We start from the raw sequence: 18,251 nt of genomic DNA, 5'->3' as shown, positions 1-18,251 counted from the left end.
TGACGGCCAGGGGCGGGACGAGCTTGGCAATAGCGCTTCCTTTCTAGCGATTTCTGCCGAGACCGGAAGCCTGTGGGAAACGCTACAAAACGCAACTGGATTCCACTACAAAGGCAGGTATGCATAACGATGAATTCCACTATTTTAAATGGTGATTTTTCATTCAGTGACCAATTTGCTACAAAGATCCCGGTGCGTAAAGCCCCCAGGTTAAGCTAGTTTCAGCTTCAAGACCACTAATCATTCACTTTACCGGAACCCTAAGAAGATACCTGATACCAATGCTCTTCAGTTTCATCTAACCCCAATGATTAGGGTTCCTGGGAGCCAAAACTAACTCAACCTGTTATAACACTTCAAGTAGGTAAGAAGCCTGGCCCACTGGCACAAGGCTGGTCATGGAATGTGAGCCACCTACTACTTGACCCTTTGCCAACTGGTCCATAGAATTACTTACGTTTCTGGTTAGTAGCTTTTACGGCACGTCCCTTAATCTTGCTTTTAGTTTTAGATTTTAAAAGTTTGAATAGTTATATTGCTATTATATGTCTTATTTTACTTTTCTAAAATAGTCAATGGTATTTAATGCTTCTCTTAAATATTGACTTTTAAAACCGTAAGTTCTAAAGTTTTACTGCTGAAGCATTTCTAACCTGTGTATTACCTTCCTTTTTTACTGCCATGGTTTATTAGTGCATCTGAAATTTTGGTCTAAATGTCTGTAAATAAGGATTGATTGATTGATACTACATTTCTGCATTCACCAGCCCCGATTGAGACCCCGTGAGACCCTGCTTCAAAAAGTGAAAATTGGATTTCTGGGGATTCATATGCTGCAGGACAAGTGAGGGAGCAATTCGTGTCTGTGCCCAAAAAGGTGAATTTCAATGCAGAAATGGACAAAAGATCCTTTAAACATGCAGATCCAAATGATATGCCTAGTGCAGAAACAGTTCTAGTGGGCTACTAGGCTACCTCAATCAATCCAACTTTTCCTGGCCTATCAGTTGAGAAGTAAATTCCATGGGGTAACGATTTCTACAACTAGCATAACCATTTGTCAGCACACCAGGCTATGTCATCTGACAAGTATACAAAGAAAAGTTGGGAAAGTCATATTGGGTCATGCTATTCATTCCAGCAATGTTCTCCTCTTAACTATAGCACATTCACTTACAAACTGATAAGCTACATGTTTTTTTTTCATTTGTGTTTCCTTTCCCAGGTTGCTCAACTGCAAATATAAATCAATCAAATAAATAAATAGCAACATGTTTTAGGGAAATCACAGGGTTAAAGAGAAGAAAATACTTTAACAGACATGCTAACATTTACCAAGACAATAGGCAAGAGATGCATTCAATAAGAAATCCAGAAGATGTAGAAAATCAAGAATTTCATGACAACTTTATCCTGAGACTTCTCAGTACGCAGGGTATACCTCCTTGGAGGGGTGTAAACAACCGCAGGGAGGGGAGTGTTTATTTCTTTCTGGTTAGCACCTCTGTCTACAATTGAACTGTCTGTAAGATTTAACTGGACCAAGAAGCTACTACCTTTAATCGGCCCTAATAACTGTAGTGCAGATGCATGCATTATTAACCACCTTTACGCAATGATGGCCATACACTGCTGGAGGAATTCCCACTTTTAACATTTTGAAAGCTTTTGGTGGTGAGCAAATAGCAGCTTGTGCTCAAGCCAGGCGAATCAGAGGACATACTCAACACAGGCATGTACTGCTTTGGGCAGGAAAAGAAAGAGGAGAGGCCAACCACAATCAAAATAGTCTCCTTGACTAGCTCCTAAAAAATATATAGACCATTTCCGATGGGGAAGGGGGGGCGGTAAAACACAAGTGGCTTCCTGCTTGCAAATGTGGGATGGTAAACCTTGTGTTTTAGCCCTCCTCACGGGAGACCCCCCCACACACACGTTTTTGCTCTGCCCTATCACAGCTTTTTGCCTCCTGATGAGGCTGCAAGGGAAAGCAAAATGAATTTCTCCCTCTGCTCCTTGGCTTGTCAATCACAGCAAGCCACCAATCACAGAACAGCAGTTTTCTTGTGGACGGAAACTTTCTCCACCCCCCCCCCAGCCCCGAAATTAATTTTTTAAAAGTTCTTCCACATTGTTATGCTGTAATGTCACAACACAGATGCATTTTTAATAAAAATCAACACGGCCTCATTGCTATGGAAAAACACCAGAATCATATAGCATCTCCACCTGCCACTTTTTGGGATTCATGTTCTTTTGGACTTTATTTCTGTCTGGGTGGATTTCCGAGATGCTGAACATGATCCCTGGAGCCCAAATAGTCATTTTATGTAAATGGTTGGCTTAAAAACATAGTGCTCAAACCCCTGTATGATTGGGAGAAGGATACTTGATCACCCACCCACCCCTCTTTCCCAGCTCATTTCCCACCTCCAGAAAACAGAAACGCGGCCAACATTTGAAGGCTGTCCAGGGGCAGATTCCTTGTGCGGAAATGGTCATAGTGGCTTACCCCACTGGTTCTGTGATGAAGGACAAACTCATCCTAATGCACCTTCCTGAGCAAATACACACAAACAACACTTGGTGTTTTCATATAACACTTGCATTTGTCTCTGTGCAAACTCTGATGGTTGCAGATCATTGATGGATGCAGATCATTCATAAAGCAGAAGGCATATTTAAAATCCCAGCCCACCCTGCCTCTTGGGGTTCCAGGACAAGTAATGCATTAAAAACAAATCCACATAAAATATCTGTTTAAAATGAGAAACAGAATGTTGCCTACTCCAGCCAACAAGGGCAGTTACCTCACTGACCCAAAATACTTGGGGGGGGGGATCAAAAAGAGCTGTGTCATCAGCAACTTCTATGGATCCAAGAGTCATGTAATACCTTTTAGGAGGGCCAGCCAAAATGACATAAAACACTGTGTTATTTTGCTTTCCATTTTTTCTTTTTAACCAGTATGGTAACCTACAAGCCCCTTCTGTGCCTAATTATCCATTTTGGTATCCTTTGGCCTCTCCTTAATCATTCAAGCTAAGGCAGCGGTTCTTTCACTGTCTTTGATGCCTAATGGAGCTGAGAGTGAAGTTCTTGCCATTTATCAAGGGGGCCACCAGTGAAAAGATGTCTCTCCCTGCCTGCCAAACAGGTGCAGATCATGGGAAAGGCACACATGCAGACAATTTAAAGCTGAAACTCCTCCGGAGATTTTTTCCAGATTACATCTCACATTTCGGGTAGAAATTACTTAATTTGACTCAACAAGTTCAAACAAAACAAACAAACAAGGGGGCGGGGGAAGGGCCAGAACTTTGCATGTCATTTTTAATGGAACTTCTCAAACGTTTCTAAAAAAAACAGATGAGGACATCGGAAGCCAACCAGCCTGTAAGTCAGGGGTGGCCAAACTGGCTCTCCAGATTGCATGTGCTGACAGGGGCTCGTGGAAACTGCAGTCCATGGACATCTGGAGAGCCTTGCAGGCCACCTCTCCTGTAAGTGAAGCTGCCTGGGACCAGATATTTGCATTTTATCTTATATAGAAGATAGATAACTTCATCCTAAATCTCAAGTAATAAGGCCAAATCTGATCCTGTATACGCACACTCCAACTCACACTATCTTCAGGGGAGTTGCCTACGTGCAGAAGGGGGTACAACTTCATCCAAAAAGGAAATTATTTTCTATGCACTGAAATTTGTTTCTAATTAGGATTCGTGTGGATCCAGACAGGCGTGGTCCAAGGCTATAACATCGGTCCTTGCAGGAGTTTCTCTATCAGGTTTCAGTGAGTCAGGCACCAATTATGAAGGACTTTATTAAAATGCACACATTGTTATACTTCGGAGGGAAGGGGATGGGAGGGGAGAAAGAAGAGGAAGAACTTCAACTTTAAGAGCAGCAGGAAATGGTGACTTCTCTCACCAGGACTCTGGCATTTGGAAGGCAGATGTGGGCAGGAAACATCCTTCTGGTCACTGGAGTTCACACAAAAGTCTAGTGTGATGGCAGAGAGCAACATCTCGACTGCTTCTCTTTTTCTTTCCTCAGGGCTTCACTTCCAAGCAACAGATTAAAAGGACTGTTTCAGTGTATTCCACAAAAGCAATTTTGGGACTGAAAATAGTAATAGGGAGTTATCGTATATACATATGCAGGATTAGAGGATAGTAAATGGTCTTCTGCCCCTGGCTCTAAGACTCTGACCAAGGCCAAACTATAGCACATACTTTCCTGGAAGCAGGAAGTTTTTATATATCTGGAGAGAAGAAAGGTTTAAAAGGATTATACCTGTTCAAGGACTAGACCTGTACAAGCAGGAGATCACAGGGTTGCCAGGCTGTGCCTAGCAACTAGCAAAAAACAAGATCAGGGCCACAGGGAGGTGCAACTTTCTGTGCACTGCTGCATCACCACTAGGAAAAATCTGAAAGTGACATAGGATCGCTCTAGGAATAACTGACAGCTCTATAGTAAAATAATTCCTCCTCCATCAGGGGACATGACAAAGGAGGGGACAGGACTTTTGCAGCACTGTTTTGGCCTCCAAGTGTGCTCTGTCTTTGCTTTACAGAAACCTAGGCTTAGGAGCCAGTATTGTTATGGTTGCCTAGCAACCTTTGAAATGGTCGCTAACAGCTCAGTGGGTATTCTTTTCTTAAAACTACTAGCATTGTTGCTATTGTTTTGAGAGTTTTAATCCTCAAGTGTATTTATTTATAACGTTCAGATTTTTTTTTGCAAATCTGGGTCCTTCCTTCACATTTGCTGTGAAATTCCATTTGTCCCTAGCTCCAGTTTGCAGGTATACTGCTCATATCCTCTATGGTGCCATTTGAATTAGATATAATTAGCGGGGAACTCATAAGAACTTGAAAGGGGAGTCCATTTTGTTTTCCCCTGAATCCCTTTCCCATACACTAGTTCCTCTAGCAATGGATGATGAAAAAAATGAAAATTTTCACAATGCCACTGAGGAACTGAACTGAGATGATGGGCAGTTAGCAACATATTGCCCAAGAAATGGCATAATTCTGCCATGTTGGTTAGATTGCTGGATTGCAAAGAGGGGTGGTTCATTGTTCTATAGATCACAGCATATTGTACAAACTTCAAGACAATGTCAGTTATCAGGAAGTAAGAAGGAAGGAAAGGTAATTTCTCATCCAGACTGAGTGATGTTGCAGTAATCATGTCTGGGCCTGTACTGAACATGGACTAGTCTCCTCAGCTTCCTGGTCTGAGAATGCCAATTGCACAGGTGCAAAAAGCAGGATGTCCGCTCAAACTATGCCTCATTCCTAATTATGAAGTGAGTAACAGTTTCAAGGTAAGAATACCTGACATAATAAAAGCAAGAACTTCAAAGAGTAAAAATTCATATGATAAGCATATTGTCAAAATCAGTAATGGTAGCCTCCATGTTCTTGTGGTCCCAGAAACACAGTTGTAAGCCACCCAGAAACCATTTTGGAGTGGGGCAGCATAGAAACCCAACACATTAAAAAATAAAATTAGGGTTGCCAGGTCGGTTGGTCCAGCAAGTGTGGGATGGAGGGACTTATTGGGAGCTAGAAGGGCAGAACCAGGAAGTAAACACAATGTCACTGCATCGCCCAAAAGTAACACAACACATTGAAGATCTCAGGGGGCAATGCTCTGATTTGTGGACAAATCTTCTATAGCAGAATTAGCTTCTTACCATAGAGTTTTGCCCCCAAAACTGAGTTTTGTTCCCCAACATGATGGGTGATGCAAGGATGTCACATTTACTTCCTGGATGTTCCCTCAGTGTGCTGGTAATTTCCCTCAGTTTCTTCAAGCCTTAAAACAAGGGAAGGGGCTCCATGCCAGGGCATCCATGGGCCCTCAACTGGGAATTGGTAACCCTAGTTCCTACCCCTCTCTTCCTGTGTTAAAAGACACTTGCAGGAAGGTGCCTTACATTGCAGTAAGGCTTCAGATTTCATTAGCATGGTAGTAGTGGTAGTAGCAGCAGCAGCAGCAGCAGCAGCAGCAGCAGTAGTAGTAGTAGTAGAAGAAGAAGAAGAAGAACAAGAAGAGTTGGTTCTTATATGCTGCTTTTCTCTACCCAAAGGAGTCTCAAAGCAACTTACAGTCGCCTTCCCTTTCCTCTCCCCACACCGACACCCTGTTATTGAGGTGAGGGGGTGTGTGGGTCAGCGAAGCTGAGAGTAATGCCATAAGCAGTTTAGAATCTGTCAAACCTCTAAGCAGAGTCATTCAAAATTGTCACCGCTGAGAGACAGGCTAAAATGCATCCCTTCAGGAATCAATGGCCACATCAACAGAAGAGAATGGACAGTTCCTGGGGTGATGGGAGCAGAAAAATCCATGAAGAGTAGCTATTGCGTGGCAACCGTAGTGGAAGGTGACACTGCTACAGGGTCTTTCATAGACAACACAGTGCCACTTCCGCTAAGTCAGGTTAACACTGTGCAGAAGAAGGCAATGGGAAACTACTTCTGATCATCTCTCACCTCGAAAGCCCTATAATTAGACAATCCAAAACCAAAAAAGAGAGAGTGCCATAATATGGTACCCTTCCTTCCACCCCCAGTTGGATGGTATTCAAACAGTTACTGGGGAAGAGCTAAGGACAACTACGAGCAGCCCTGTTTAAGGCTTTCCAGGCCCAGAGCAGCAGAGCCACTTAAAGGATTGGCAGGGCCTTAACAGAGCACAACTGTGTTGTTACTTCTGCTGTAATAGCAGGGCACCCTTACCAGGAATAGTTAGGACTTTGGAAACTATTGACAGTCCCTTTCTTTTTTTAGTTCTCGCCATCCGCAAGCTGCATAAGTATAAAGACCCCTAACAATCACAGTGTGAAGGTGCCCTAACCATCCAGCACCGCAGGGGCCCTGGAAATGCACAGGCTACATGAACTACTAGGATAAACCACCTCTTGTTATGACACAACTGGATTAAAGCCGAAAGGACATTCAGTTGCTGATGTGAGTGGATGCAAATGGAAAATCCCAGGCTGTCCAACACATATAACAGGGACATGGAACATGAGAAGTATGAATCACAGTAACCTTGAAATCATAAAATGAGAAATGGAACATTTAAACATTGAAATCCTGGGAATGAACTAGAGCCGACTGGATTAGAACACTTTCAGTCAGAAAGTTACAAAAGTGTTTAACTCCGGAAATAACAAAACTAGAAGAAATGGAATTGCTCTAAGAATGAGGCACGGTGACCAAATAATATCAATTAGACTCCAGGGAAAGCCTATCAGCATAGCTACCATTCGAGTTTATGCCTCAGCTACAGAGGCTGATAAGAAAGGAACTGAAATATTTTAATGCAAGTGGCCAAGAAGAATCAAATATCATCAGAGAATTTGGGCTAGGAGCATGAAATGAAGTAGGGGAGTAAATCAGAAAATTATGTGAAAACAACTGTTTATTAATTGTGACCACGTTTCAGAATACCAAACAAATTATTGCATGATGCCATTTTCCAGGTGGGACCTGGAGATCCCCTGGAATTACAGTTCATCTCCAGATTGCAGAAATCAATTCTCCTCAAGAAAATGGATGCTTAGCAGGGTGGACTTTATATTGTTATACTCCACGGAGATCTCTGTCCTCCCTTGGGTCTATCCGCGAAACTCCAGGTGTTTCCCAATCTGGATTTAGCAACCCTGCTCCCCCATCCTCTGCCAGTAACTATGAGGGACCTGGCAACCCTACCTGATGGCCAACATATAAATCAAACAGATCACATTGTTGGAAACAAGATAAATTGTTAAGGATTTTCTGTTCCTCAGCTCCGTCATCAACCAAAAGGAAGACTTGAACCAAGAAATTAGAAGGAGTCTGAGACTAGGAAAGGTAGCCATGAAGCAGCTAGAGAAGATTCTTGTGATTGAGAGGCCATTTGAATGTATGGCTTTTTATAAGATTTATTTTTCCTATTTTTGTATTTTTCTATCTTTTTGTATCTTTCCATTTTTAAGCACTGTTCTTTCCATGCAACTATAAGAACATAAGCCATAAACCATCTGAAAAGCCATTTATGTTAAGATTCTATAATATTTTGCATCTCGGTATTTTTCTTTACATTTCAGTATTTTTCCATATAGGTATGTATTTAGACCAGCGGCTCAATGCTCCAGGGATTTCATCAACAACTGGACAGAAGACACCTATCTGCGGAAATTGTGGGATAAGTGCATTCTGACACAGTGCCCAGGCCCATCACCTATGCCTTTTACCGCACTCCTTCTCTCACCCCCAGAGGGGCACAATGGAAAGTTTCCACCTGAACAGAACTGGACTGGTTTCAGTTGGAAGGATTTTCACTGGAAGATATTATCCGTCATTGTGTGACTTAATTGTGACTTAATTAAGGTAGGATGAAAAAAGTGTATGTGCATGAAGAGGCATTTATAGGACTGAGCTGCCATTGCTTTGTGGCCTTGACTTTAATCCCAACTTGCACAATTTGGGACTCATTAACTAAAAAATGTTTATGATTCCATAAATATTCTAGCTACATTCTAAGACTACATTTTGGCATTCTGTGTGTATTAAGTGCTGTCACTTCTGACTTATGGAGATGTGACAAAAGTCATCCCATGGACACTTTTTCCCCAGTTGTCTCCTTACTAGTAGCACTCTTCTAGAGCCTCAGCTGTAGTTTAAATGGGCTTTATCTAGCCAGTTAATCAGATTACTGCCAGCATAGCTACCACTCCCACCTGTCTCTAATTCTGACTTCTGCTTACTAAGAAGAATTAGTCTACTGTTGCACATCGAAGATTTGCATTTTTACAAAGCGGACTGATTGCACAGGAAAGTACTGAAACTAGCACCTTCAGACCTCACCTATCCAACTAAGAATTACTTAATAACCATAAATAAGGTAAGGGAGGGATCACTTCCCCACACTGCTCCTTTGACACTTCTCCACAAAGACCAAACAGGGTTAATTTTATGGTTCTCAGTTTCATTTCTTACGTTCTTATTTAAGCCAACAAAACCTCCAAGCATTGTGGTTTCTCTGTGCATGTTTTCCCTTGAAACCGGGTCAGCAGCACTGATCTCACATTTCCCTTCATCGACCCGCTCAGGCATTTCTTTGGGTGCAAATATTGAAGTAACCTCTAACAAATTCAGAGACAAAAGAAAATAATAATTTTTGTGTGCATGTTCTCCTAGTAACTGTAGCAAACCATCGCTTAAAAACTTCCACTCACTACTCAAGCCTGTGCTAATACAACTGCTTCCCACCACATAGGTGGCTGTTGTCAACACAGCAGTGCCAGTGTCCTGACATGGATAGCCCAGGAAAACATAATCGTGTCAGATCTAAGATATTTCCCAACTCAGGCCTGGCAACTGTAGATTAGTAAAACAATAGGAATAAACTAGAAGGCTTTAAGGTGACTCCCAGCTAAGGATAATCAGTTCAAGAGATCAGTAAATGGACATAGTCAACCTAAAACAAAGGAGGGAGAACTAACATCCCTACCAGAGGAGTGAAGGAACCACACAATAGCTAGGTCACTTTCCCCTGCCTAACAGGAACAGACAAACGCTCATCCCAACTAAGGGGGGTTGCCAAACATTGCCGCACTCTATGGTAAAAACCATCGGCCTCAAACCGTAGAGTTTTGCCTCAAACCCAGGGTGTCACCCCTGATAACATCAGCATGTTCACATTATGTCAGCACACTGGAACTTTCTTCCTTGTCCCGGTGAACAGAAGGAATGCAGGGGGAGGTCAGAAGGGAGGAACACTGTAAAAGAAGATGTTTTGGGGGTGTTTTCCCCTCACTTTCTGAAGCCCCCAAAACCGAGGGAGCAATGCCAAAATGGGGATTCCCCCAGTCCCAGCAGAGATCTGGTATCCCCCCAAAATTATAAATTCCCTGGACATAAAAGGGAAGTTCTCTTGTCTCTGATGCTTTTGCTTTGCTCTTATCTCTGGGCTCATGCTAGCTAGAATGAAGGAATCCCTTGGACTCCATTTTGATTACATGTAATCACTTAATGGGAAGAGGAACAGACTCCAATTGCAGGTAATGGAACTTCTCTGAGGGTTTGTGCCTTCAAGAATTGTGCCTCTTCCTTTAATTATATCATTTGGCAGCAAGTCTAGCCAAGGCAAAGAGCCTCTTGTGGCGCAGAGTGGTAAGGCAGTTGCCTGAAAGCTTTGCCCATGAGGCTGGGAGTTCAATCCCAGCAGCCGGCTCAAGGTTGACTCAGCCTTCCATCCTTCTGAGGTCGGTAAAATGAGTACCCAGCTTGCTGGGGGGTAAACGGTAATGACTGGGGAAGGCACTGGCAAACCACCCCGTATTGGGTCTGCCATGAAAACGCTGGAGGGCGTCACCCCAAGGGTCAGACGTGACTCGGTGCTTGCACAGGGGATACCTTTACCTTTACTACCTTTACCTAGCCAAGGCAAGGCAGACTATAGTTTACTATTTAATTTTCCATCTTTTGCTCAGTTCTGCTGTCCATAAATAATCTGACCACTCCAGCTTGTTATACTCTACCAACTGAATATGTGACAGCGGTGACCGAAGAAAAGGTTAATCTGGGAGTAGAAGGAAGTAGATGCATCACCAAGCAGTGACTTGTGACAGCCTGCAAAGTTCTGAAGTCCTGATAAGGAGGTCTGGCCAATCCCTTCACAGCTATAAACAATGACATGCTGTATAGTATAATATAGTATGGGATGGGATATGGGATGGGATATGAGATGGGATATGGGATGAGATGGGATGGTATATAGTATAAGTAGCCATACCAGACACAAATCCCTTTACTTTAAAATATGCATGTATATCTGTATGACCTATGTCTATAACACTGCTGTAGTTATCTTTACACCGCTCCAGTGGAGCGGTATAAATAAAAGGCTAAGGGCTAAGTGGGAGGAGAGGGGGTGGGTGCTGGCCATGATAAAAACTAGGAGAAGCGAATCAGGAGCTGCGAAGCAGTTCCTCTTTCGCTCCTCCAAGTGGCACTCCAGGGCCAAGTGGCCAATAGGGAGATACTTGGCCCATCATAGGGCTACTTGGCGTGTCCTAGGGACAGTGCGCCGTTGACTCGCCAGTCCGCTCAGGGCAGCTGTCCTCGCCGCTGCGCCCTCCAGACGGTGAATCCTCTTTGGTGGGAAAAGACGCAGCGGCCCTGCTCTTTTCCCGCCTCCCACCGACAGAGTTTGCCCGGGGATGGGGGTGGCCGCCAGGGAGGAGTGTTGCCCACGCCGCTGCGCCCAGGGAAAGCAGCAGGGCCCCTGCTGCTTTCCCTCTGCCCAGCGACAGCCCTTGCCTATGGGGGTGCTGGCTGCGAGCTGCCTGGACGCTCGCCAAGCCCCCCGTAACTATGTGCGGAAAGAAGGCTGCGCAGCCCGGCCCTGCTCTGCCCATTTTAATAAATGGGCTTTACTTCTAGTAGAGAAAATAAAAAATAAAATAAAATATAGTCACGACAAATAATTTTAAACCTGAATATATAGCCAAGAGTAAACCGTCATTTCCCCCCAAACTTATCCCTCCATAGTGAAGTGGTACCCCTACTTATACCAATAAAAATTAATGGCCCAATTCTTAAGGATCACATTATCAATATATTTAATTCTCAATGTGTCCCATGTGTGGATACTTAAATTAAAAGACTAGAGTCTGATCAAACAAGACAGATTTTTTCTACAAAGACCCAAATTTGCAGAAATAATCTGACATCTAAAAAAAAAAAATGGGGAAGTTAACTTCCCCTCACAATAGAAGTGGTGCCTGTACTTTTAAGAAAAGAATCCCCACTAAACTCTCAGTAGCCATCTGGAAGGTTGCCATGCAACCTGCACAATATTTGCTGAATTTGTGCCAGTCATTCTCAGCCTGACCTACCTAACAGGGATACTGTGAAGATAAAATGGGGGACAGGAGAATGGATGGATGGCTGCTTTGGTTCCCCATTGTGAACAAAACCAGAATATTTTAGAAGTAAATAAATAATACATGTGGCTGAAGATGGTGGACAAATAAAACTTAGATTGGTCATTGGGAGGAAAGGAGAGAAGAAAGCACGGAAATTGAAAATATAGGGAATGTCAGGGGAAATAGGAAATAGTGCCCCCCCCACCCCCGGGGCAGAAGTCCTTACAAGTTCCAAACCATGCAGCTGGCACCAGCTAAGCCAGGCTGTCAGTATGCAGCTCAGCCAGAGCTTTCCGAGGGGAAGAATGCCAGGGAGAGGGAAAGAGGAGAAGCGGAAGTGGGGAGGAAATAAAGTTGGGCTGCTAGTGGGTGGGAAGGAAAAAAGAAAGCAGGAAAAGGAACAAGGGCATGGGGCTTTTCAAGAAAGGGAACGAGGAAATTGCTGGAGGGGAAAATGAGACATTCCCTACAAGTCCTTTTGGGGCCCCTTCTCATTTTTTCATCCTACATCCTATATCAGCTAGCCATGTTCAATATGTATGTCCCTGCATATTTAACTGTATGCTTCATAAATGTCTAGGTATGCCTTGGAGAGTCTTGAACTTTTGGGAGTGATAGTTCACACATTCAGAATTTTTATAGCTGACACCTAAATTTTCTTAACTAATTAGGATGGACTCAACCCAACATAAGAAGGTACTGGGCTAGAAATCAGACTTTAATGAGATCTTGGAATCAAAATGTTTGAAAAAGGTTCTTCCAAGGTGGTATTTAACAGGTTGCAGTGAACTCAAGAGGGAATAATATTATTCTGCTCCAATTATATATATTTAATTTTTTAAGATACTTTTTCCAGAAAACGTCTACAGAATCCTTCTTAATAAGGCCTGAAGTAATTCACTGCTAAGTTTTCATATTCAGTGTTCTCAGATTAATTCTGTTTGGGTTAAGGCTTGGCCAAAGTAACCCCTAACTGAAATAAAATTAAATTGCACGTTTACATGTGGTAGTATTTTTATAAATTCATGAAAAGTAAATATTGAGGCTACATGCTGAGAGCTAGAGTGTTCAGAGCTGCCACCAACAGCTGTTCATAGCTGGGGGAATTCCACACGGAGAGCATTAAAAGCATTTTGTTTTCCAAAACAGGGTTGTGTATATTTGCTTCTCCTTTTTTAAATCGAACTTTGCAAACAAAACTGTAAAAAGGTTCTAGTTCTGCTTCTAAAATCACCGTTAAATGAAAAGTGCAATCCTAGATAGAGTTATATCTTTCTAAGCCCACTGAAATCCATAGCCTGAGAAGAGCATAAATCTGTTTAGGATAGCACTCCAGATCTCTCAGTGTTCCAAGAACTTCTCCGTCTGATGTGCAAACCACAGGACTTGGATTAAACTCTGAAAGTTCAATGATTGTTTAGTGTTTGCAGAGCTAAATGAATAAAAACTCTTGGGAAATGCAGATAAACAAAACAAAAAATCACCCCTTTGTTGAATTAGTGTCACTGGGAACAGGTGTTTGACATTTTTTTGAGTATTCAGTCATAATTCCTTCTTTTGTATCACTGTTTTGTTTCAAACAGATTTAAAAAAAATTCTACTAAGTACTTGAGAGTAGCAAGCACATAACGAAGTTTAGAGATGTAGCTATTGCCCATCATTAATTCCGTATCATGAGATGTAAACTGCCAGGAGGTATGTTTATGCATCCATTTCTATGGACATCTATGCAATCCACTTCATGAGTGTGATGAAACAGACTCTCACCAAAAGGCTCTTGTTACAAAAAGCAGATACATTATAAGGAGCCGACTAGAAGGATAGGCCAGCTTCACACTGCTTAAACCAAAAGCCCTATAGAAAATTCTGCCTCCAAACATGTAATTAAACGATGGACTCTTTTGGAAGAAACAATATCCAAATGCAATTCTAAATCTATGGATACTGACTATTTTCCTGTCAATCTTCTGAAGTCTTCAAGACCAGCAAGTTACCTAACCCCATTTTTTGGTGTGCGTGTGGTGTTTTTTTGTTTGTTTGTTTGTTTGTTTTTTGCATGTGTGTTTAAGATTTCATGTTTTTTGGCAAATCTGGGATTTTTCTCAGGTTTGTAGAGATCTGTACATAGCCCCAGTTTCCAGATTTAGATATCCCAAGATGGGGCTGTGTTGAGAGTGGATGGATGGATGGATGGATGGATGGATGGATGATAGACAGACAGACAGACAGACAGACAGACAGACAGACAGATCGTACCATTATCACCTCTCCCCATTGTCACTAGGCCTGGAAGGCTCCCCCCCCCCAAGCAAGCCCTGCATGACTCCCGAACCCACCATCGCCAGCAATGAGTCCTACACAATTCCCAGCCACCATCAACCCAAGGCCTGTCCCCCCCGCAGAGGACTTCAGATGAGGATCTGGGACCAGCTGTGGAAGCAGAGGGAACTGGGAGCAGCTCTAGGTTGCACCACCCACCTTATGCCTGGCAGCACAACACTGCCTGGGAGCTGCTGGAGGACTTCTGCAGATGGCCTCAAAGTCTCTCCCAAGTCCTCTGCCACGCAGTCAGGCCCAGAGTGCTCCACTGCCATGGCTGATCCCAGAGCCTTTCCTGGGATCTGCTGCCACTGCAGCTAGGCCAGGAGCTTCTCCCAGCATCCACCATCACTGCCACCAGACAAGGAGCTGAGCCTGGTATGATTCCCTATGGCAGTGGCCACCCCCAGCTGCAGTGGTAAACACACTGTCTGCACAGGGCTCCCCACCCCCAATTTGCAGAAAAATTTCTTTAGCCTCCATATGGCCACAATCCATGGATTTATATATCCACAGATAGGGACCACACTGGACTAACAGTACATAGATTGATGAAATAAATTCATTGGAATAATAATATATCCAATATATAATGCAGTATGAAAAGAGATGAAAAAGGGAAACCACCCACAATTTCACTGGCAATTAAAATTACGGCCCTATGATCTGTATAGAAGGTGGAATGTGTATGTGCTAATTGCAGAATTCCAATTTACCATATCCATAATCCCCATATACCAGTGGTGGCCAAACTGTAGCTTCTAGATGACCAACAGGGGCTTATGACGATTTTAATCCATGGACATCTGGAGAGCCAAAATTTGGCCGGCCTGCCAGATACAAATGCTCTCCTAGGCAGTTCTAAACAGCTCTGGGTACAAGAAGAGAAACAAGATAGGAAATCATTCCAAAAAACAGTTCTCCCCCCCCCCCATCCTCAAAAAAAAAGGCCAGTATAATTACGGACAGAACCCACTCAAAAGATCAACAGAACACCCTCCTTAGTGACATTGCAAAGAGATTTCCTTTTCATGGGTAATAAATAGTCATTTTGAGGTCTGGCCACTATCAAAATACAAACATTCACCCCTCTGGTGCGCAAATTCATTACAACCTCAAAAAGGAGCTTCCTACTACTTCATGACACAAAATATGGGACACAAAGCATAATCATAACTTGACTAAAGCAAATGCCTAAATTATCTCTCCTTAAGGTTATGCTTAGGAACGTTTAGCATCAGTTGATTTATGACTCCACGTGTGTACTTTAAGCAGTAATGGTTCTACCATATTGTCATCCAAACAGAGTTTTACCATTTCTTGACTTTAGTTTATGATTTCTAAAAAAGAAATTGCATCTGGCTTAAAAAAAGGTGGCAATAACTAGCCATAGGGACTGTAAGGAACTTATCTGTATATTCTAAGATGATGATATTAAGATTAACTAGATATGCGCATGCAAGTGAGCAAAATCTGAACGAAACCATCTTTAAAATAGATAATACATACCAAAGCCAATTTCTAAAAATAATGTCAATTGTAATCTCCAGAAATCGGCCACGATTCTTAATATCTGCCTGTTGTTAACTGTATAAAGCTAGGGCAGCAGGAAGGTAGCAATTCAACAAATATTTCCGACTGATGTATCTTCAAATCACAAGAGTTATTGCCAAAGACAACTATCCAAGCAGGATGTTTCTGTGGCAATCTAGTTTCCATTGCAACCAGTTGAAATTAATACCAGTAAATAACACACACACGTACACAAAATAATTTTTAATAAGTTAAAAGGATCAGAAAGCGAAAACAAATCACATAATCTGTGCATATCCTTAATACTAATCCTTACTATTAATATACATTAACATTTGTCCCCTAGGCTGCTTCCTCACAGTTTCTTCTCCATTTCCACGGGGGCGGGGGGGAGCATCCAGTAAGGTTGTCAACCTCCAGGTGGTGGCTGGAGATATCCTGAAAGTCAACTGATCTCCAGACTGAAGAGAGAGAAAATGGCTGCTTTGGAAAGTGAACTCAGTGGCATTATACCCTGCTTAGACTTCTCCCCAAACCCTACCACTAACATCTCCAGGAACTTCATGGCACCCCTGTGCACATGACAGTGCTCAACTTGTGCCTCAAGGGTTGCTTCTCGACACGTGGGTGCAACCCAAGCCCCACAGTTGTGTGCAGCCCCCCTGACCAAGGCCTGAAACAAGTCACAAGTACTGTAACAGGCTTGGCATTAACATTCAATTTGCATGTTAAGATAAGGATTTTTACAACAAATACATTCAGAGCTGCTTGCTCTGAGCAGTCCGACAACATTTTGGTGACAGTCTATTAGCTGGTTTCAACACAGCTGTTTTTTTCTGGAATTCTGAGCTGGGTTTTCCTGTTTACTGCCTTTTTTGTGCCCAAAAACAAGGTCAGTTGTTACGTGCTTGTTGCAGACAACGAATGCAAGCTTCAAAAATAAAACCTTAAACCAATGCTTACTTGTTTCACCGTCAGGAAAACAAATCTTCACTGCCTACTCATAAGTGGTCATGAGTAAGAAGGATGAGTTAACAATAAGAGAATAGAAGCAAACTTTCTAAGGACCAGTTTTCCATTTTGGGAGGCTGGGTTTTGGTTTTCTTTTCCCCCCCATAGACAGAAAAATTGTACCAGTGAAGGAGTGATCTGTATGCTCTACAACTTTAGCTCCCCATTTGCAGCTATTCCCAGTGCCCGTCACTTGGGTTACTTTCACATCAGAGTGGGAAAAGCTGTCCCACTGTCCTTGCTGTGCAAGCAGCAGAAACTGGGATACAGGTGTGTAGGGATGGCATTCACACACCTTATCCATGTAATACTCACTGGCGAGCACCACCCTCGTCTTGATCATCAAATCAGCACTGAAGGGCAAACTGATGACAATTTTGCCAGCACTCCCTGAAGCCTGGCAAAGCCCTCCCCCCAAAATGGCTGAACTTCAGCTGAGTTTTTTTTAAGCCTTGTTAAAAGACTTGGTGGGGGCACTAGAGATGAATAAGCCACACCCCCGACCCTCACCCCCAACTGACTGCAAGCAGAGCTTTCACATGGAGGCTCTGCTTGGCCTTTTATGCACTGATGTTTCCCTTTGCTTTTACTGTGCGTTCCCATTGGATGTATTTTCCCCCTCTGTTTGCCAGCTCACTTTTGCTTTGCAGGTGAGTTGGGCTTTCTTCTTCTTTCTGCATGAGTTTTGCTCCCTTCAGTGCTTAGTTTATATCTCTGGGCTTTTTTAAAAAGTGCTGTTCCTGTGGTCCCCCCCCCCCTTTGCTTCACTCACAAGGCAAAAAAGCATAATGATTCCCTCTTATACCACCACCAGCCCCTTTTCTACCTCACATTGTGCAGCATAGTCTCTCCTTATTGGTCAGCTTCACACTGAGCATGTTTTTGAAATTGTAAGAAGAAATTCTTCCGCATTTACTGTCCAGTCGCCATTTTAGTAGAAGGTTCTCTCCCCTTCCGTGGTGTACACACTTGAGTATTTTCAATTTTTTCTTTCATTTTATTTTAAAGAAACAAGTCTAACACTGCCTTGCAAGACTCAGATTTCTGGTGAAAATAAATGTTGCCAGGAAAAGCTTTATACGGGGGTGTATGTGAGTGCACATACATATGTATGTGATGTTTAAAGAGAAATCTCTCTTCCATTCCCCTGAACAAATACTGAAGAATCAATAAAGTCACCTGTCCCTTCCAATGGAAATACCCAAAGCAGCTTCCAATTACAGATCTAAAGCCAGATTGAAATGGCCCCAGTTAATCAGATCTACACAAAAGCACCTGGACATGAACCATAACCTGACTTAAAGCTCTCTAGTAAAAAAGCAGAAGTTTGCAAATGGTGGGAAGCTAGATAAATCATTACAATCTGGGAGCATGTCTTTAGGAATGGTCTGTGTCTTTCAAGGCCATCATTACTATCTCAACCTGACCCAGTAGGCCACTGCCCTCCATGTTT

At 42.8% G+C, this 18,251-nt stretch overlaps 1 protein-coding gene across 1 annotated transcript in view; it reads right to left on the bottom strand.

The window, feature by feature from the left end:
* BMP6 (bone morphogenetic protein 6) overlaps positions 1-18,251 on the bottom strand; it is a 105,755-nt gene that overhangs the window by 45,218 nt on the left and 42,286 nt on the right. The window lies entirely within an intron of this gene.

This window comes from Paroedura picta, chromosome 9 (genome assembly GCF_049243985.1).
Source record: "Paroedura picta isolate Pp20150507F chromosome 9, Ppicta_v3.0, whole genome shotgun sequence".
In the NCBI taxonomy this organism is placed as follows: domain Eukaryota; kingdom Metazoa; phylum Chordata; class Lepidosauria; order Squamata; family Gekkonidae; genus Paroedura; species Paroedura picta.
The sequence above is the reverse complement of the archived record's forward strand: the minus strand, read 5'-3'. Positions and strand labels throughout refer to the sequence as shown.